This window comes from Ceratotherium simum, chromosome 5, assembly GCF_057802395.1.
Source record: "Ceratotherium simum simum isolate JZ-2026a chromosome 5, ASM5780239v1, whole genome shotgun sequence".
NCBI classification, from domain to species: domain Eukaryota; kingdom Metazoa; phylum Chordata; class Mammalia; order Perissodactyla; family Rhinocerotidae; genus Ceratotherium; species Ceratotherium simum.
Window position 1 is genome coordinate 29,752,898 of NC_141904.1, and position 22,161 is coordinate 29,775,058.

A 22,161-nucleotide genomic window follows, 5' to 3' on the forward strand; every position below is an offset into this window, starting at 1 on the left:
AATGATTCCACAACTGATAGTTTTTGTTTTATGGCCAAGAAGTTCTGAAATTTTGATGAAGGAGCTGGAGAGAAATAGTGCTCCCCTTTGTGGATTCCTAGACGTTTAAGTGAAGCTTGGGTAGTTGTGTCCCACCTATCTCATGTGGGCACTTTTAGCAGTGCCCTTAGCTAGATGGACTCACTCATGAGGCGCAACCTTGTTAACACTGTATGTTTTGTTATTAACAATCTCTGACTTCAGGGATTGAACACTTGAGAAAATGGGTGAAGTTTGTTATTGGAGCTGGGAATGGCCATTTCATTTATTGGGGCTCAAGGCATTTAATCTCTGTTGACTCACACATGAACTCTAAACTAGGTCTCTCCTCCAAAGTGGAGACAGATCCTGGGTGCCCAGATCAGTGAGGCGGGGAAGGATTGAATCAGGAAATGTGTTCCCCTGGAAACAGGAAGCTAGTGTTTGTCTTTGAACAGAGCTGCGTATTTAGGTAGACTGCCCTTGGGCAGATAAAACAAGATGGCGCTCACCACTCAAGACCAGGAACCAAACAGGAAAGAATCCAAGTTAAGTATCTGAAGGGCTTTCGTGCTTCCTAAAACCCATACATGCTTTTATTGGGAGTCTTAGGATTAGAAAACAATACTCCTTATTTTGGTTTCACTTTCCCTTGGCATTTCAATAAAGCACAGAAAAATGGCAAACTGTTTTGGCTGTGTTAGGGAAAATTAGGTTTGAGAGACAGAAAGGGAGCACATATATCTGGGAGCTGTGCAGACTGAACAATATTGGAAGAAAATTCAGCTCAAGAGAGAAACTACATGGAGATGTGAAGGTGCAAGGCCAAGCTAGACTTTTAATTAATTGAAAATTTCTCATTTGTTTTATAGTGACAACTCTTGACCTGCCACCAGACCAATAGAATTTTAGTGAATCCTGGCTCTCTACCCGCTGTTTTAAATAGTCAAGGAAGGTTGCAGTAGTATAGCCAGCCCTGGTGGTCTAGTGGTTAAGATTCGGTGCTGTCACGGCTGCGTCTGCATTCGTTTCCTGGTCAGAGGACCACACCACCTGTCTGTCGTTCTCATACTGTGGCAACTGTGTGTTGCTGTGATGCTGAAAGCTATGCGATCAGGATTTCAAATACCAGCAGGGTCACCCGAGGTAGACAGGTTTCAGTGGAGCTTCCAGACTAAGACAGACTAGGAAGAAGAACTTGGCCACCCACTTCTGGGGGAGAAAAAAATTGGCCATGAAAATCCTGTGAATACCAGCAGAGCATTGTCTGATATAGCTGCGAAGACGAGAAACCCTGCTGTGCTGTACACAGGATTACTAGGAGTCGGAATTGACCAGACCAACAAAGGTTGCAGTAATAAATAGACCCCAAAATAAATAATGGCATAAGGAACAGTCCAGGGAAGTTGCTCTTGGCTGGGGTGCAGTGGTGGCTATATTCCTTCATGCAGTTATTCTGAGACCTTGGCTCCTGCCATCTGTGGCTTCTCCATCCCCTAGGGGCCTGTAATCCTCTGCATGTAGGTGCAAGGGGAAAAACAAGGTGGAGGGGGCACTAACTTAAAAGCTTTGAGCAGGAAGTGGCACACGTACCTTCTATTCACATTCTGTTAGCTAGAACTCAGCCATGTGACCCCATGTCCCTGTGAGAATCCTGGGGTACACAGCCTAGCTGCATGGCGGAGAAAAAAGGAAACGGATCTGCCATGGACCGTAGCAGCCTGGGCCACACCATCCTTTTGTTCCTAGTGTTCTAGTCATAATAGCTAACATTTATTATTGCTTTTGATGTGCTAAGGGTTTTGGATACATTTTTTTCACTTAATCCTCACAACAACCCTGTGAGGTAAGAAAAATCACTCCCATTTCACAGATGATGCAACGGTGGTTTGGAAATGTTAGAAAACTTGCACAAGGTGAACGGCAAATGGAAAGCCGGGATTCATACTTTAAATTCTGTTTGTCTGGAGGGTCAGGGTTCTTCTCCAAGCCACTGAATTGGCATGGACAGGGACGCAGAGGCAACAGCCCATAAGTATCTTCACCACTTTGGCGAAGAAACACTACCTCAACCTCTCCTTCACCATGCCCTCCTTTGAGATGCTGAGAGGAGAGCTGGAGGAAGAATTGGAGGAGAGAGGAGATTAAGTCACCTTAAATCTGTTTTAAAATCTCTATTTTCAAAAGCTTTCTGTTTCATACAACGCTTGACTCTGTGAGAGACACCAGCCCCTTTTCGGAGCCAGCAGAGTAACAGAATGCAACTTCTAACAGGCTGGCTGGCGTGCTAAGGTAGCAATTGTATTTAAATTTCAATATTGGTAATGCTAGCTGGAACCACCTAAAGCAAAAGGAAGGAAGGGGTATCAGGGCAAATTTTCACTCCTTCAACTGCCTTGAGGGCTAGAAATGGAAAGTTTTATGTGACAGAGTTTATTTTTGCAACCTGAAATTTTCCTCTCCTTTGAAAATTAAGGCAGCCTGACAGAGCTTTATATTTGGGCCAATACAGCAGTAAATTTATGAAGTGACAAAGTGGAGGTTTTCATGGTGTCATAAGCTCACCCACACTGAACATAAATTTATTACTTAGACTACTCCAGATTTAAGTTTTATTATAGAGCAAGTGGGCTATGAACAAATTAACTTTAGATTTTAGAGTTTTTGAAATTAAATAGTAGCTTGTAGTGTCCATATAATTTATTTCTCTTTTATAGCAGTACTATGTCCTGAAAAACAAAAAACAAAAGACACACGTGGTCTGAAAATTACCTTCAAGTTTTGTATGTACCTGGATGCAGAAAGTTAGAAAACATCTATTTTTAAATGTCAACATTTTGAAATTTAGAAATCCTTTTAAACAAAGCCAATATTTTGGATTATTATTTTAATATATAATGATGCATATGTATCCATAGACTATGAAATTCAGTTGGTAAAGATGCAGAAATGGGACCAAAAGTGTTCTGTAAGGCGATTTGCTAAACTTCCCCACGGGGCTCTGTTTATCCTGACCTGGCAAGGCTGCTACATTTCAATTCAGGGCTGCTTTCGCATACAGAAGTACAGATTTGCTGAGCTGAGCCAGATCTGTCTATCCAATTACTGGGTAAGAGAGCTGACTGTAGCTTTAGGCAAAACCTGTAATCTGTAAAACTCCATAGTATCAGTGACAGCCTAATGAAAGGGAAGGACCAATGGAGTGTGTATGTTACTTGAGTGATACACAGATGCATAGTCCTCGCAACAAATAACCCACTTCAAATCTAACACCAAAGAGCCGTGAAGAGCCTTGAAAAAATATCATTCGATACGTCTGCGATAATTTTTAGATAGAATGGTTTACAAATGGAAAGTCTCAGCGATGTATTGCAGATAACTTAGCTGAGCATTAGTTTGAATGCTTTTATTACATTTAGTAAAATATGATTTAGCTACTCTTGTTCTCAGTCTATTTTAGTGACTTTGTAACATTTGGTAGATTATATTTTGCTAAAATTTATGTTATTTGTAAAGAGAATGAATTCAAGGGTAATATTTGATTATATTTTTTACGCAAAATTCAACAATAATTTCAATTTAAGATAAAAAGTTATTCTCTGTAAAAACATAATGTTAAGGGAAAGAAGCTACATACCCAAAATGCACATACTGTATGATATAATTTATATGAAATACAAAGGCAGGCAAAAATTTATCTATCATGTTTGAGGTCAGGAGAGGGACTATCTTTGGTGAGAGAGAAAGGCATAGTGGTTGGGAAGGAAGACCAGGTGGTCTTTTGGGGTGCTAATAATGTTCTATTTCTTGACCTGAATGCTGGTTACACACCTGTGTTTGTTGTTCGTTTTGTGATAACTCATTGAACTGTATGCTGACAGTTTGTGTACTTTCCGGTATGTATGTAATAAGCCAATTTAAAAAGTTAAAAATGTTAATCTCTACAATGTTACATTAGTGCTTAAGAAAGAAGGGATAAATAAATATGAGCATGAGTGTGGCATTTTTGAGCCAAATATTAGCTTTGTAGTCTCAAAATACAGAGCTAGTCAAACAAAGATTTTTTTTAAGAAAATGACATTACAGTCACACACCAAATAATCATATTTCGGTCAACAACGGATCTCATATATGACGGTGGTCCCATGAGACTAGTACCATATAGCCTAGGTGTGTAGTAGGCTATACCATCTGGGTTTGTGTAAGCCCACTCTATGATGTTCACTCAATAACAGAATTGCCTAACAATGCATTTCTCAGAATGTATTCCCGTCATTAAGCAACATGTGACTGTCCTTCCCATTTTAGTTTTTAAAAATAATTCCATTTTCTATGGAAAAAGAAAACTGGTTTATTCTATTGTGGATCGCAATGGGAAAGTGAATTCTTTTTTCTCATGCATGGAAGTACAAGCAAGAATAAAATCAGGGCAGGGTATACTTAAGAAGATATTTTAATTCATGTTATCAGTATATCTTATAAGAAACCTAAAACCTCTGTAAGCAAGGTTTTGCTGGGCCCAGCATTTTTAGTGGTAATGAAGTTTCATGGCCATTATCATGATCATCTGGTAATCAATACCTGGTATATCTACTCCAGTAGAAATAAAAACCCTGGTAAAATGTTTCCATTTATAGTTTTTTTTTGCAGAGGTGAGAGCAGATAATGATAACTTAGTAAATGTATGTCTCCATGGTCCAGCAGCCATACAATTTTTAATAGATAATGGCTTAACTTAATTTTTTATTTGTTTTAATTTCTTTAAAAATAGCAAGAAATTCCATGTGAACTTAGCCTTGTTTCATAGTGGGCAGGCAAATGACTTAGTTCTTAATTCTTTTCCTCATTCCACTGATGTTTATTGAGGGCTTTCTATCTGCCAGGCCATGGGAAAACAGTGATGCAGGAAACATGGGCTTTGTCCTCGAGCTTACCGTCTAAGTGGAGTATTTAATTATTCATTCAACAAACGTTTTTAAAGTGGCTACTATGTGCCAAGCTCTCTTCTAGGTTCTGAGGATCTTGAGAAAGAGAGGGGAAAAATTACAAAAATCCCTGTCTTTGTGGGATTTACATTCTGCTGGGGGAAGACAAACAGTGAACATAATATTTTAAGAAGTTCTCTATATTTAAAGTATATATTAAAGCATATAGTAGGATCTGGATTTTTTAATTTGGTCTGACAATCTCTGCCTTTTGATTGGAGTGTTTAGCCCAATTCCACTTTCTATTAGTGCCCATTTCCTACAAACCAGGACATTCTCCTACCCACTCAAAATAGCACCATCAAAGTCAGGAAATTAACATTCATTTATTACTGCCACCTAATCTCCAAACCTTAATCAAGTTTTGCTAGTTGTCCCAATAATATCCTTTATATAGAGCAAAAGAGTCCACTTCAGTATCACCTATTCATTTAGTTTTTATGCCTCTTCAGTCTGGAACAGTTCTTCAGTCTTTCCTTGATTTCCATGACCTTGACACTTTTGAAGTTTAAAAGCCATTATTTTGTAGAATTGTCCTTTGATTTTTTTTCGTGATGTTTTCTCGTATGGTTCAGATTATACATCTTTGGCAGGAATATCACAGAGGTGATGCTGTATTCTTCTTATTGTGTTATATTAGGTGGCACATGATTTCAATTTGTTGCATTACTGATGATGTTCACACTGGTTACTTAATTAAGAGGTCGTCTGCCAGGCTACTGTAAAGTTACTTTTTTCTACTTCATAATACATCCCATATTTTATGGGATGTACTTTGACACTAAGCAAATACCCAGTTCCTCATAAACTTTGAATTTATTCATTCATTTATTTATATCAGTTTGGAGTCATGGTTTCCCATTTTATACAATAAGTTATAACCAATGATTGTTATTATCCATTTTGCTACTCGAAATTATTTTGCTGGCTTTCAAGTTGACTTCTGAGTCCTTTTGACATGTTCCCATTTTTCTTTGACCATTTCCTTGCTTTCTGGTACAGCAAGTTCCAGGTTCATCTGTTATTTTCTCTGGCCCAGTGCTGGAAGTAGTCATTTCTCTCCTTTCTTGTCATGGATGCCTTTTTAACTCCTTTCCACTTCCAAGTTCATAGACTGGGCCCTCTTCCTCTGGGGATTCCTCCTCACCCCACTTTCATAGTTACTGTCATATTTTCCATTTCCACGTTCTTCATCCCTTTATGTAGATCTGAGCTTCTACACAGTATCATTTTCCTACAGCCTGAAAATCTTTTAACATTTCTTGTAGAGCAAATCTGATGGTGGCAAATTCTCTCAGCATCTGTTCATCTTGAAATATTTTTAGTTTGCTTTCATTTTTGAAGGATATTTTTGCAAGGTATATAATTCATGGGTGACTGCTTTTTCCTTTCAGCACGTTATAGGTGGTGTAGCGTTGTCTCTGGCTAGCGTTGTTTCTAGTAATACGTCACTGGTATTTCTTACCGTTGTTCCCCTGTATGTGATGTGCCTTTTTTCTTCCTTTTGGCTTCTTTTAGGTATTCTTTGTGCCTTGCTTTAACATTGGATTAGAATGTGCCTAGATGTAGTCTTATTCTATTTTTCTTCTTGTTTTTTAAAATATTGCTTAGGGTTAATTGAGCTTTTTGGATTGGTAGTTTTGTATTTTCCCTCAAAATTGGAAAGATTTCAGCCATTTTTTTTTCAGCCATTTTTCATACATTTTTTTCCAGTCTCCCTCCCTCTCCTCCTTTTGCAAATCTATTTGCGGGCATATTCACCAGCTTGATATTTTCCCACAAGTCACTGGCTGGTCAGAACTCCAATGACTCCCAGCCCCGTGCCACTCTAGACTCTGTTCAGCTCATCACTCTGATACTTGTTTTCTTCCAGGCTTTGTGGAGTCCTGTCCTCACACGCACAGCTTAGTAGTCAGTTCATGACTAACGGGAAGTTCATGACTAACGGGAATGCCTGGGAACATTTCTGGAGCACCTTCTCTGTGCAGCTCCCTGCTCTCTGGTACTCTTCCTGCAAACTAGAGTCACCTCAGCAGCCCTGAAGTCCAGTATCTCTCCTCCGCAAGACCGCCTTGCTCTGCGTGGGCCGCCCCTCCCTGCACTGCAGTCTGGAAAGTGCCTCCGGGCAGAAAGCCAGGGCTATTGTGGGGCTCACCTCGAAATTTCCGTTCTCTCAGGGACTATAACCCTGTGCTGCCTGTTGTCCAATATCTGAATATATTTGTTTCATGTATTTTTTCCGGTTTTATAGGCTTTTATGTCAGTAGCGCTAATTCAGTACCAGTTACTCTGTCATGGCCAGGCATGAACATTGAGTAAAGTCTATGGTATGTTAGGAACTGATAAAAGTTATGAAAAAACAATAGAACATAGTAAGGAGAATGGATAATGCTGGGTGGAGGAGGTATGATTTTAAATTACAGATCAGGAAACAGGCATTACAATTAGCATGATAAGTACAAGTAGAGAGTACTTGAGGCATCTGAAGAAGAAAAGGCACCTAAACTATCCAGAGGTGTCTGGGAAGATTGAGCAGAGGAAGTCATATCTAGTCTAAGACTTGAAGAATTACTAGGAGCTAATTGGGCAATGGGATATGTTACGGGAGTGCTGGCATGTTTCCAAGAAACAGAGTATTTAAAGGCTCAGAGCACACAGTGAGTTTGGCAGAATATAAGTAGTTTTCCATGGCTGGGGTAACATTGTATGACAAAGCAAAGACCAAGTCATAGAGGCCTTGTGAGCCATATTGAGAGGGTTGCACTTTGTCCTATGGGCCTTGGAAAGCTATTAAAGGATTTTAGGCAATTGTGAGACTTAACCATAACCTTTGAATCACCGCATCCCTGTCTATAGAATGAGCATGTTGGAAATCGATTGTTTCTTTTGTAAATGAGTCTACTTTTTACATAGAAGGTTCAAGTTTTGTATCTCTGTATCAAAAGCCAGTATCAAATGCCTAATATAAGAGGTTCTTGAAAAGATAATGCTTTTCAAACAAATTTGTGGACCACATATTTTATGAGAGATGAAGTGATCTCAACATAATAAAGGAAATTGATGGTGAAACTCTAAAAACAGAACACAAAACCTTTGATTTCTCAATTATCACCATTAGAAGATGTGAAAGATTGAATTATAATAGAGGGTAGTCAATTGAATTATGATATTTGTTTATATTTTTTAAAAAAATCTAGACGGAGTGAATCAAATGTTTATACTGAAGGGTTAGTAGAATCACAAAAGAGAGAAAAGGAATAGAATGAAAAGATAGCCAGCAAACAAGAAATCCGTCTCTGTATTTCCATGCTAGATGGACCACATAGATAAAAAGTGGCTTTTTATTTTTTTGATATCATACTTGATTCAACTCAATTCAACATTTATTGGGCTTCACACTAGGTACTAAAGGAATAAAAAGAGATGATTAAGACTGTTTTCACACCAAATGCATTTATAAACTTTTGAGAAAGCAGATGCTTTTAATTTTTTGTGACAAACAGCAGAATGAAATGAACAGCTTCTACCTTGATTTGGGAGGAAAAAATGTGAACATTTAACTGTATTAAAAAGCACACAAAAGAAATGCTACAAGGGAGGTCTCCCCATGGGAGACATAGGGCTAATAAATTCTGAATTGAGGAAATAGGGAACTTTCACAAATGAGAAAGGGTTTGGACTACAGTTGGCCCTCCATATCCGCAGGTTCCACAAGCGTGGATTCATCCAACCGCAGATCTTGAATCCGCGGCTGGGGAACCCACGAATACAGAGGACCAACTAAGGGACTCGAGCACCCACGGATTTTGGTATCCACAGAGGGTCCTGGAACCAATTCCAGGCAGATACGAAGGGACGACTGTATATTGAAAGTTGAGCTGGTCTTGGGTAGTTGGACAAGATAGAAAGATTATTGCAGGAAAGACATGGGATGATGGATGTGCTGGGCATATTTAGAAAACATCAAGTATTTCTGAGTGGTTGGAGCTGAGGCTGACAAGGTGAGACATGTTTAGAGATGGCAGGATATACTGTTGCTGCCCTGCCCAGATCTCCTTTAGTAGGTCACGCATCTCTCGCCCAGCTATAAGCAATATTGGCTGCTAGTAAGGTCATTGCTGTGCCCTTTTTTCAGAGAACTGTCCTCAGGGGAATCTGATGGAACCATCTCAACATAGAGCTTAACTACCCCCCTCCCCATCTTCAGCGCATAGCCAGTGACTGACTCGCAGGAGAGCACAAAAGAGTGACCCTCTTTGCCTCAAAAGGGACTAACTCTGTGGTGCAATTCATGCTCCAGAGCAACTCCAGAATCAGGCTGAAGCTAGACTCTAGCTGAGACCACATCCTTGCTTAGTTCCTTCCTTTTTTTTATCCTACTTTCCTCGATTCCTTTTTCCTGAAAGCACTGGCTCAGTGAATAATACATGTACACCAGAATCCCTGTCTCAGTCTCTACTTATAGGCAATCAGATCTAAGATGCATTAAACTGGAAAGGTAGATGGAACCAGATTGGGGAAGGTCTGGAATGCTACGCTAAGTCTAGCTTTTGTTCTCTAGGCAGGCAGTAGGGAACTGACCACTGAAGGTTTCTGAATAGGAGGAGGACTTGTTCTTTGGGAAGATAATTCTATAGCAATTTATATGAAAATGAGGTGAAAACACTGCAGACGTAGAATTTTAAGACAATAAATGATTGCATGTGAGAGAGGAGGAAGAAAGAAAGAAGAAAAGATGATGTTGAGATCTCTAGTGAGAGTTGTTGCGTTTGAGGTGCCAGAGGAAAACCGATGTGAAAATGTCCAGCAAGCAGTTGGAAATTCACCCTGTAGCTCATGGACAAGGTTGGAATACGGGTTCAGGAATCATCACTCATTAAAGTAATAAATATTTATTTAGCACCCTTGTGTTTTACTGGTACAAAAGCAAATTAGACATTGTCTGTGGAGGACACAAGATGTTACAAATATTTCAATAGAAGTGGTTAATTATTGTCATACACTTGAATACAAGAGGGTGGTAGGATAATTTATTAAAACCAATAGACAATTCACCAAAGAGGCGTAAGCTAAATATCCAAAATCAATGGCTTCCTTTTATACCTGTAATAAATACTTAGAAAACGAAATGAAAATTATTTCATTCATACTGACTACAAAAAGTATCAAATATCTAAGAATAAATTTAACTGGAAAGGTACAGGATCTCTCTGGGGGAAAAAAACACTATAAAACGTTGCAGAGAGATGTAAAAGAAGATCCGAATAAATTCTCAGGCAAAACTTGTTCTGAGACAGGAGGGCCATATTGGAACAATATCAGTCTTTTCAAATTAGTATCTTAAATTTAAATCCAATGAAATTCCAGTGGAATTCTAATGGAATTTGGGGAAAACTTGTCAAATTGATTCAAACATTTATCTGCAAAAAGAAAAACTATAACAAACCTGTGTGAAAATAAACAAGAATATTTTTGAAAAATAAGAATGAGTATGGCACGTACCCTCTCGGATAGTATAGAAACAAGAAGTTACTATTACATAATGTATATCACGCTGGCATGAAAACAAACAAATAATTTCATGCAGCTGAATAAAGAGTCCTACACAGATCTAAGAATGTATGACAGTTGAGTATATCAAAAGTTTGCCTGACGTGAGGAAAGAACAGATTATTCAGTAAATTGTGTTAGGATATTTGGCTCTTTGCAAAGAAAATAAATTTAGGTCCTCACATCACAAGACGCATAAATATACTGCATGTGTATTACATATCTGCCGTAATATTACTTGTATATTATTAACTTGGATAGGGAAAATGCCTTTTAAAACAGGTATGAAATCTAGAATCCATGAAGAAAGAGATTGAAGAGTTGATAAAATTTAAAATTCTATACTGTTATAAGCTAGTACAGAAAGATAAGTAACAAATTGGGAAAATATGTGCAACATGTTTAGCAGACCAATGGTTAATGTTGTTAATATTCAAAGAGCTCCTACACAGCAAGAAAAATATGTAATACAAAGTGGACCATTATAAGAACAGATCAAAAATATAAATGGCCAATAAATACGTGGAAAGAAGCTCAACTTCACCCATAATTACAGAACTGAAAATTAAAACAGATGTAATTTTTTTCTATTAGAATGGCACTTTGTCAAATATATTATATATTTAGAATTAATACTTTGTCGAATATATTATACATACACATGCATACTTTTACTCGTTTGTCATTTGTCATTTGACTTTGTTTACTGTATTTTGGCTTGAAAAAATGATAAAATGTATTATTTTATCAAATAGAACAAACTTTGCCTACGTGGCTTCTGAGTTTTCACCTGCTTTCTTCTAGTTATTTTAAAGTCTTATTTAAAAAAAAAAATTTTAAATTTTTTGTTGTCCTAGAATTAATTTTGTTGTAAGGAATTAAGTAGTCATCCAACTAAGTTTTCCAACTATTAGTCTATTTTCAAATACCTTTTATTAGATAATCCATCTTTATTCCATTCACTAAAAATTTCATCTTTATCATAAACTAAATCACCTTATGCGTTTGGATCTATTTCTGGATTCTGTTTCATTGCTATGTCTGTTCATTCCTCCACTAGTATAATGCTCTTTTAAATGATATGATTTTAAATATTTTAAAATGCTGACGGTGCTTGTCTTTTCTCATTACTCCTCTCTTTTCAGGTTTCTTTTCATTACTCTCACATATTCATTTTTCCAGATGAACTTCAGAGTTATCATTATTTATATCTTTTTTAATTTAAAAAAAATTTTCTTTTTTCTAGCTTTTTCAGGTATACGGACAAATAAAATTGTATATATTTAAAGTATACAATGTGATGATTTGGTATACATATACCTTGTGAAATATTTATCACAATCATGTTTATTAACGCATCCACCACCTCACATAGTTACCATTTGTGTATGTGAGTGGTGAGAACACATAAGATCTACTCTCTTAGCAAATTTCAAGTTTACAATATAGTATTATTAGCTATAGTCACCATGTTGTACGTTAGATCTCCACAACTTATTCATATTATAGCTGATATTTTGTACTCTGACCAACATCTCCCCCTTTCCCTCATCCCAGCCCCTGGTAACCACCATTCTCATCTCTGTTTCTGTGAGTTAGACTTTTTTCCCCACATAAAGTGAGATTATACAGTATTTGTCTTTTTGTGTCTGGCTTATTTCACTTAGCATAATGTCTTCCAGGTTCATCCACATTGTCAAAAATGCAGGATTTCCTTCTTCTCAAAGGCTGAAGAATACTCTGTTGTATGTATATTTCACATTTTCTTTATCCGTTGATCCATCAGCCGACACTTAGGTTGTTTCCATATCTTGGCTATTGTGAATAATGCTGCAATGAACATGGGAGTGTAGCTATCTCTTCAGGGTACTGATTTTGTTTCCTTCGGATATATATCCAGAAGTAGGATTGCTAGATCCTATGGTAGCTCTATTTTTAATTGTTAGAGGAACCTCCACACTGTTTTTGATACTGGCTGCACCAATTTACATTCCCACCAACACTGTACAAGGGTACCCTTTTCTCCGCATCCTCACCAACACTTGTTATTTCTCGTCTTTTTGATAATAGCCATCCTGACAGGTGTGAGGTGATATCGCACGGTGGTTTTGATTTGCATTTCCCTGATGATTAGTAATTTTGAGCACATTTTCATATACCTCTTGGCATCTGTATATCTTCTTTCGAAAAAATGTCTATTTACCTCCTTTGCCCATTTTTTTTTTAATTAATTAATTTATTTTTTGTGAGGAAGATCAGCCCTGAGCTAACATCCATGCTAATCCTCCTCTTTTTGCTGAGGAAGACCGGCCCTGAGCTAACATCTATTGCCAATCCTCCTCCTTTTTTTTCCCCCCAAAGCCCCAGTAGATAGTTGTATGTCATAGTTGCACATCCTTCCAGTTGCTGTATGTGGGATGCGGCCTCAGCATGGCTGGAGAAGCGTTGCATCGGTGCGCGCCTGGATCCGAATCCAGGCTGCCAGTAGCAGAGCACGCACTTAACCGCTAAGCCACGGGGCGGCCCTGCCCATTTTTTAATCAGATTATTTGCTTTATTTTTTTTGCCATAGAGTTATATGATATATATATATATATATATATATATATATATATATATATATATATATATAAAGTTCCCTATATATTTTAGATATTAAGCCCTTATCAGATATATGTTTTGCATATCCAGTGTTTTTAAAGCCCTGCTCCCCCAATCCTGAACTTTTTAATGTTTTTCATTGGGATCCCGTTAAATTTAGAAATTCAATTATTAAGATTCCTTTACACTTTTGACATTTCCTATCCAATATCAAGATATATCTTTCTATTTGTTCATCACCTTTATGGCTCTCAGCAGAATCTTAAAGTTTTCTTTTCTTCTCTTTTTTGGGGTGTGTATATCTTCTGCATTTGTCATTTGAAATTTATCCATAGACTTTTGCTATAGCAGATAGTACCGTTAAATCCATTATATTGTCTACCTGGTTATATTTTGCATAAGAAAAGCTATTGACTTTTGTATAATTATTTTGTAACTACTTTGCTGGGTTCCTACCAGGCTTTTTTCAGGCATAGGTTTTTGCTTTTTTTTTTTTTTTTTTAACCATATGAATTGTTCAACCTTCAAAGGTCAGATAAATTCAGTCTATTTAAATGGTTCCAAACAAAAAGAAGAAACGCTTCCAAATTTCATTTGCAAAGCCAGCAAAAACTATTTCATAGATAATTGCTCCAAACAAAACCACAGATCAGTCTTGTTTGTGGAAATTATATAAAAATACTGACTAAAATCCTATTGTTTCCAGGATTTTTTTTTTCAGTTGATAATCTTAAATTTCCCATGCATACTGGCATATCGTCTGCAAATAACTATAAGTTTACTTTATTTCTTATATTGATACATTATATTCCTCTTCTCTAAATGCATTGTTTGGTTCTTTGCAAACAATAGTAAACTGAAATTTCTTTTCTTGTTTCCCTTATCAAGGGAAATTTTTCTCATTTTTCACTATTAAGCATGATGCTGAGATGAATATTAGTATCATGTCAAGTAAGTATCATTTACTTCTATTTTTGATCAGAGTTCTTTTTAGGTAGGAGTGTAATATGAATTTTATCAAAGGTCTAATTTGGCATTATTTGAAGTAATGATTGAATTTCTGCTTGTCCTATTAATATGCTGTTTTAAATCAATAAGGTTCTTAAAATTAAATCATTCTTGCAGTCTTTTTTTTTTTACCATTTTTCTACTAAATTATATTTGTTCATATTTTATTTAGTATTTTTGCATAATTTCCACAAGTGAGATTGGTCTATTATTTCTTTTTGGTGGCTTAGCTATGTGAGGCTTCCTATCAGTACTTTGCTGGCTTCAAAAAAAGTGTTTGAAAAGTTTCTTCTTTATAATTTGGAACAGTTTAAATGCATAGGATTTATCTGATTTTTGAAGGTTGGAAAAATTCACTTCCCCCCACTCCTTTTTTTAAAACCTACACCTGAAAAAATTCTGACAGAAAGCCCACTACAGGTAAGATGGTTGACTTTGGGTGTAGGCTTATCAGAAGTTTTTTTCCTCTTTCTAGTTTTCTAAATTTGGGGAATTTTTGAGACACATTTTATATTAAATATAAGAGAAATAAAAGAAGGAGGGAAAGAAAGGGAGTGAGGAAGGGGGAAGATAGCTCCTGTAGGTTGAATGGTACTTAGTAAAACTGCCAGCAGGAAGATTCTTTAGGCAGCTTTGTAAAAGTCCAGGAAAGAAATCATAAGGATATATATTAAAGCAGTGGCCAAAAAAAAGGCGAATAATAGAGTTGACAATTAAAGACTTGAGGCTGGATGAAATAGCAGAGGGAGAAATTGTAGAGATAAGAGAGAAAGTAGAGCTGAAGTCAGAACCTTAGGACAGTGCCAAGCACTTCAAAGGCACTCAATAGTTATGTGTGGAATGTACGAGGAAATAAACCTGAAATACCTGCCTGGAAGCCTAGGTCTGAGTGAAGCACACCGAGGGGAAATCATCAGGGACGTTGGAAGAAAAGCGAGAGGACACACTGACCTAAGCCAAGAAAGAAGGGAGCTTCCAGAAAGAGGAGATGGTCATTAGGGTGAAATGCTACATGGAGATCTTTTAGAATCAGCAGACTGCTGGCATCTTTTGAGAGAGCAGTTTTAAGAGAATGGTGGGGAATCAAACCATGAGTAGATGGGAGATGGGGAAAGGTTTTCAAGACAAATTAAGTGAAGGGAACAAGAGACTTACATGGTAACTTAAGTAGTATTAGGGTGGAGGGAAGGTTTTTCACAAAGGGAAGGAATCGTACGAGAGAAAGTGTGACCTTACATTCCTGGCTGAGTAGACTAGCTTCTTGTTGCTTTGGATTTTTTTCCACCATAATTGCCGATTAGAAAGTAATTTATTTCACTATTACACTGGATCCAGCTGAATCAGTAAGCTGACCAGAATAACTCAGGAACACATTTTTTTTTTTCCCCATGATCTAAGAAAAGATCTCTATATTGGTCTGAAATATCAGGAACATGATTATTTCTGGGCTTTATAGAATTCTGATTGTAGGCAGTCTACTTACTGGTGAACTCTTTATTTCTGTTTTTCCATTTCTTCTTAGCAGTACCAACCGTGGAAAGTTTACATTAACTCCCCCAAAACAAATAGAACATTATCTGCGTACCTTGAAGTTCGGTGTTCACTTTCCTTATTGAGAAGGGAAAACAAAAAGAGGCATGGCTGTTTTGTTCGTGGACATCCAAGTTCCCCAGCCACTGTGCCAAGGTTTGTTGTGGCAATTCCCTGTGAAGTGGCAGGACTTATCTTGGCCTCTCATTCTGAAAGTGCCCTGTCTTTGGAAGTGGCGTGGATGTCACTTGGGGAAGTGCAGCCTTGGTCACGGACCTGCATTTTTTAAAATGTTTTCCAGTGAAAGTGATCCCATTACTTGAAATAGAAAAATGCTACCAGTGTCATATATGTTTCATATCTGGGGCTTGCTGGAAATAAGTTCAGATATGTAGTACAAACACATGTTCACAGTAATTGTACAGAGCTAGAGGATAACTTTATTTCTTTGGAAAAACAGCAGCTTAAAGCTAAGGGACATAATCATTTACCAAACATAATTAATATTATCCAGAAAACAGCTGCTGGTGTTTGTGAAGTTCTGCATATATGCCAGGGCAGGTTTGCCCATTTCCCAGTTGTTGTCAAAGCAACAGAGGGCTTCCTGTAAGATGGTTTGGTGGGTTCTTACAAAACTAAACATATTCTTACCATCCTATCTAGCAATCTCATTCCTTGGGATTTACCCAAAGGAGTTGAAAACTTATGTCTACAAAAAAACCTGCACATGGATGCAGCTTCATTCATAATTGTCAAAACTTGGAAGCAACCAAGATGTTCTTCAGTAAGTGAAAGGATAAATAAACTGTGCTACATCCAGACAATGGAATATTATTCAGCACTAAAAAGAAATGAGCTATGGAGCCATGAAAAGACATAGAGGAACCTTAAATGGATATTACTAGGTGGAAGAAGCCAATCTGAAAAGGCTACATATTGTATGATTCCAACTATCTGACATCCTGGAAAAGGCAAAACTATAGAAACAGTAAAAAGATCAGTGGTTGCCAGGGATTGGAGGGCAGAAGAAGGGATGAATAGGTGGAGCACAGAGACTTTTTAGGACAGAAAGTACCCTCTATGCTACCATAATGATGGACACATGTCATTATTCATTTGTCCAAACCCATAGAATGTATAACATCAAGAGTGAACTGTCATGTAAACTATGGACTGTGGGTGATAATGATGTGTCAATGTAGGTTCATCAATTGTGACAAATGTACCACTCTGGTGGGGGATGTTAATAACGAGGGAGGTTATGCATGTGTGAGTGCAGGGGGTATATGTGAAATGTCTGTACTTTTTCCTCAGTTTTGCTGTGAACCTTAAACTGCTTTAAAAAAGTAAAATTGTAATTAAAAAAACCCCAACAAATTGTAGTATTTTACCAATGATCTCAATCTTCAGAATAAATATGGTGTCACTCTTTCTTTCCCCTCACACAGTGTCCTGTGCTATTTCAAGACCTTTGAAAACATGTTCTGATGTGTTGATAATAAATGAGTTGAGGAGAAAAGGATGAGAGTGTTCAGTGTCTACTCTTTTTTGAAAAAGATGGTTGAAGGAAATATATATCTCAGATCGCCCTCTTTCATGTGATGTTTACAAAACTGATACTCTTTGGCACTTTGCTTTTTTAGACTCTTTCTACATTGAAGAGATGATGGCCTCTTCTTACATTTTGGAATGTTCCCTTTATGACAAGAGTACATTGGAATTTCCTAAAGATCAATAAATATTTGTGAATGTTGAATGAGGGTGAAGGGTGAAATACAAATGTTATTTTTTTCTGTATATAAGCTTCCCTTCTCTTTTGGGATGTGAGATCCCCTCCATAGACTTTGAGGAACAGACAGCTATTTATTCCATTATAAACCCCTGCCGAAGATGGGAATCTGTGGGGAAATGTGTTGTCTCTGGGAAGAAAGAGCGTCGATTAGAGGACATGAAACTAAATTCATGACCGCTATAAAACTTTTATTCTCCCAAATGTAAAGTGAATAGTAGTTGGATTTTGTCCCTGTGGGATAATCAGGATTTTTAAAATAATATGAAAAGCAGAATTCTTTTTCTCACAGAAATTACATATTGGAGAGAGAAAACAAATAACATATATTTTTGGAAATCATGTATTTTGAAAATGTGAGAGCATTTTATTTTTCTGTTGCGTAGAAACTGAGAATGTTAACATATCTATAAATAATGGTTCAGTATACATGCACCGAGATGGAAAACATCCCCTCAAAATTTCACGTCCTTCCAGGAACCTCAGAATGTGACATTATTTGGAAATAAGGTTGTTGCAGATGTAATTAGTTAAGTTGGAGGTTATATTGGAGTAGGGTGGGCCCTTCATTCATATGATTGATGCCTTTATAAGAAGATGAGAAGACGCATAGAGGGATGATGGCCATGTGAAGACCGAGGTGGAGATTGGAGGTAAGCTGTCACAAGCCAAGGAATGCCTGGAGACACCAGAAGCTGGAAGAAGCAAGGAAGGATCCTCCCTTCGAGCGCTCAGAGGGAGCTTGGCCCTAACAACAACTCGATTTCAGACGTCTAGTCTCCAGAATTGTGAGAGAATAAATTTCTGTTGTCTTAAGCCATCCCAGTTTGTGGTACTTTCTTATGGCAGCCCTAGAAAACTACTAGATGGCATAATCATCACGTATACATTTTAAAAGTCATGACAAATATCCAAATATTGGGAAGTGAGTTAGTTAATTGTGATATACCAATAAAATATTTTATTGCCTATAAATCTGACAAATACGTAGACTATAGAAATACAAGGAAAACTCTTTACTAAATAATAAATACCAATCACATGGTATGGGCACAATGATTACAATCACATAAGAACCATATATGTGTAACAATAGAGGTTTAGAAAAAGATCTTTATTCTTACATAATTGGTAGAATATGGTAAAAGACTTTTTGTTTCTTTTAATAAAAGGAATAGATATTTGATATAAAAATTTTAAAACAAGGTCACAAAAATAGTTTAAAATAAAAGTCACCCTTAACTGACTTAAATTGAGACTTGAACCAAATTTGGTTCATGTGTATGGCTTAATGAATTTTTCCCCTTTGTTGTTGTTTTTAACCCTGAACCAGTAGCAAATATTTTAAAATGAGAAAAGTGGCTCTTTAAGGAATCAGAGTTTGTGGAAGACTTCAAGATCTATAGTCTATATTGACTTCCTAAAATGCTGAACTTCCTGCTACTGGGGCTAAAACAGAGTTAAAAACAAAGTTATGGCCAAGCAAGTTAGGAACCAAGAGGCATAGAAGCTTCAGCTCTTTCTACTTGTTTTTGTGGAATCTAAACTATAATTAATACTTCAAGCCCAAAAAATGAGCGGGATTGGAGGGCTGGCTTCTGGAGAAATATTTGCAGTGAAAGTTAAGAAGCTGATGAAACAGCTTATTAAACTAGCCCATCCCATACAAATACCATAGTCTGTGTAGTGATGAAATCATGCTGGAAGCCTCCAAGTGAGCTTTCAGAGCCAGGGTCAGTTTTCGTTATGCAACTGGAGTTGGCTGTTTTTCAGGCCAGCTGACCTCTTACTTTGTGCAGGAGTATGGCCCTCTGGCTTCTCAAAAAATATATATGTATTGCTCCTTTCTCTACAAGGCCATTTTTGGAAATCACTTTGTCATTTTGGTGAGTCTCAGAGGTTTCAATGAGTGGCAAGTGTGGAAGAATTAGAGTGCAGTCTCCTGCAATGAGGAATCCTTGAGTTATTGACCATACCCACGTGAAATGCAGTTGCTATTTTTTTTTTTTTTTAAAGATTTTATTTTTATTTTTTGCCCCCAAAGCCCCAGTAGATAGTTGTATGTCACAGCTGCACACCCTTCTAGTTGCTGTATGTGGGACTCGGCCTCAGGATGGACAGAGAAGTGGTGCCTCGATGCGCACCCGGGATCCGAACCCGGGCCGCCAGCATCGCAGCGCGCGCACTTAACCACCAAGCCACAGGGCCGGCCCACAGTTGCTATTTATTTGTAGAGCAAAACAGGAAATCATTCTCTAAGTGAACCACACATTAAGCGTCAGTTTACGTGATGATTTACATCCCCTTCACAAAACTACCAATATTTAAAGCAACAAATGTCTTCTGAGTTTTCTAATAAGATTTTTCTTCTTGACAATTAGAAGAACGTGGATGGTTGGTACATCCACAGTACAAATAGTCAAATCATCTACTTAACCATTTTCCAAGAAAAATGCTATCAATGAGAGAAGTAATGCAAGCAAAAGGTATTGTTGCTGTTGTAGACTTGGTCTTTCCCCACTTGGGAGGGAATCTTCTGTTTTTTTTGTTTTTTTGGTTTTTTTTTGTGAGGAAGTTCAGCCCTGAGCTAACATCCGTGCTAATCCTCCTCTTTTTGCTGTGGAAGACTGGCTCTGAGTTAACATCTATTGCCAATCCTCCTCCTTTTCTTCCCCCAAAGCCCCAGTAGATAGTTGTATGTCATAGTTGCACATCCTGCTAGTTTCTGTATGTGGGACACAGCCTCAGCATGGCTGGAGAAGCAGTGCGTCAGTGCGCGCCCGGGATCCGAACCTGGGCCGCCAGTAGCGGAGCGGGCGCACTTAACTGCTAAGCCATGGGGCCAGCCCCAAGGGAGGAAATCTTCTAAATGGCAGTGTTTGTAATTATCAGTGCACCCATCTCATGGATTAGTCCTGGTAGAATCTCTCTTAGAGATTGTCTTAGGAAATGAAAGCACAGAAAGAATAGATAAAGTACCACAGGAGTAGAAGGGAAAAGATATTCATATATATTTGAAAAAATATTCATACATTTTTCTAACCTATGAGTGAAAACAATGGTTCCTGAACTTTCCAGTATGGAGGTCCCAACTGGATACTGTTGTACTTTGGGTGATAAAGACTCTGGACAATTCTTCGTGGGCGTATACCTTCTGGGAGCCCTTGTAGGAATGCCACGCTGTGGCAGGCATCCCATATAAAGCAGAGAAAGATGGGCATGGATGTTAGCCTAGGGCCAATCTTCCTCAGAAAAAAAGAGGAGGATTGACAATGGATGTTAGCTTAGGGATGATCTTCCTCACACACAAAAAAATTAGGGTTCTTGATATGAGAAGGAATTGCATTTTCCTTTGAATAGCCCTCAAAAGAAATCGTTGCAGGCCTTTTACCTAATGTTAAGATGATTGTTATCCTCCTGGTGTTATTTTTTACTTTTTCTACATAGGCTGGATGCTCCTAAGAATACAAAGATAAAGAAAAGAAAATTGCCTACACTTGCCTGGATGCCTCACTTCACTGATTATTTTTTCCCATTTGAAGATGCTACTGCTAAATTGGTGCCACCTTCTGCAAATGACACTGAGACTTTACGAATAAGTCTTTTTATGAGGGATGATTTGATTTGATTGCCAGAAGGGATTATTTGGAACAGACTTTACATATCCTCCCAGGTCAGAGTTGGAACATGAAAAGTGGGCCAATTCCTGTTAGTGTTTTGTAACCTGCGGAATTTTATTATTTTTCTTTATTGGCAATTTCTGGGAAAGATGATTCTGAAACACATTTTGTTGATTATCTAAGCACCATTAATTTCAGGTCCGGAAATTCCAGATGAAGTTTATTGACAGCTAAGACACATGTAATTTTTAGGTTCTCTCTGAGTTTTATGGAGCTTTAGTGACGTCTGCCTTGTCTAACAGCCCATGAGGGGATAAAAGGCAATACATATGCTCCTGACAAAGAAGTAAATTTAAGTGAGATGACACTACCAATGCCCCTTGTGCCTGTCTCAGAGGATTTCATTCTCATCTCCAATGTTCAAATAGATACAAATTACCCAGGGACGGGCATTTTGCCATTTAAGTCAAACTTAAGCACCTTCCTGTTCTCTCAGTCTAAATAACTCTTGAACAACAAGCCGTTTTCACATTTTTGCTGGGTCTACAAAGCAAAATATTATAAGTAATGACTGGGGACTGACCAGATGATTCTGGCCCCAAACTCTGCATTTCTTTAGTACTAATGAATACTACGGATAGTCTCCAAACAGAATATATCTAAAAACAAACAACTGTCAAATCCCAAATAACTATTCTCAGTGGACTTTTTTAATTAATTTATTTTTTTGTGAGGAGATCAGCCCCGTGCTAACATCTGCCAATCCTCCTCTTTTTTTGCCGAGGAAGACTGGCCCTGGGCTAACACCTGTGCCCGTCTTCCTCCACTTTATATGGGATGCCGCCACAGCATGGCTTGCCAAGCAGTTCATCGGTGCACGCCTGGGATCCAAACCAGAGAAACCTAGGCTGCCACAGTGGAGCGCACGCACCTAACCGCTTGTGCCACTGGGCCGGCCCTCAGTGGACTTTTTGAGGTGAAGGGATACAGAGCTATTCCAGGCTAACATTCTCGCATTGTATGTGAGGAATTTCAAGTTCATCATTAGCTAGTCCTATAC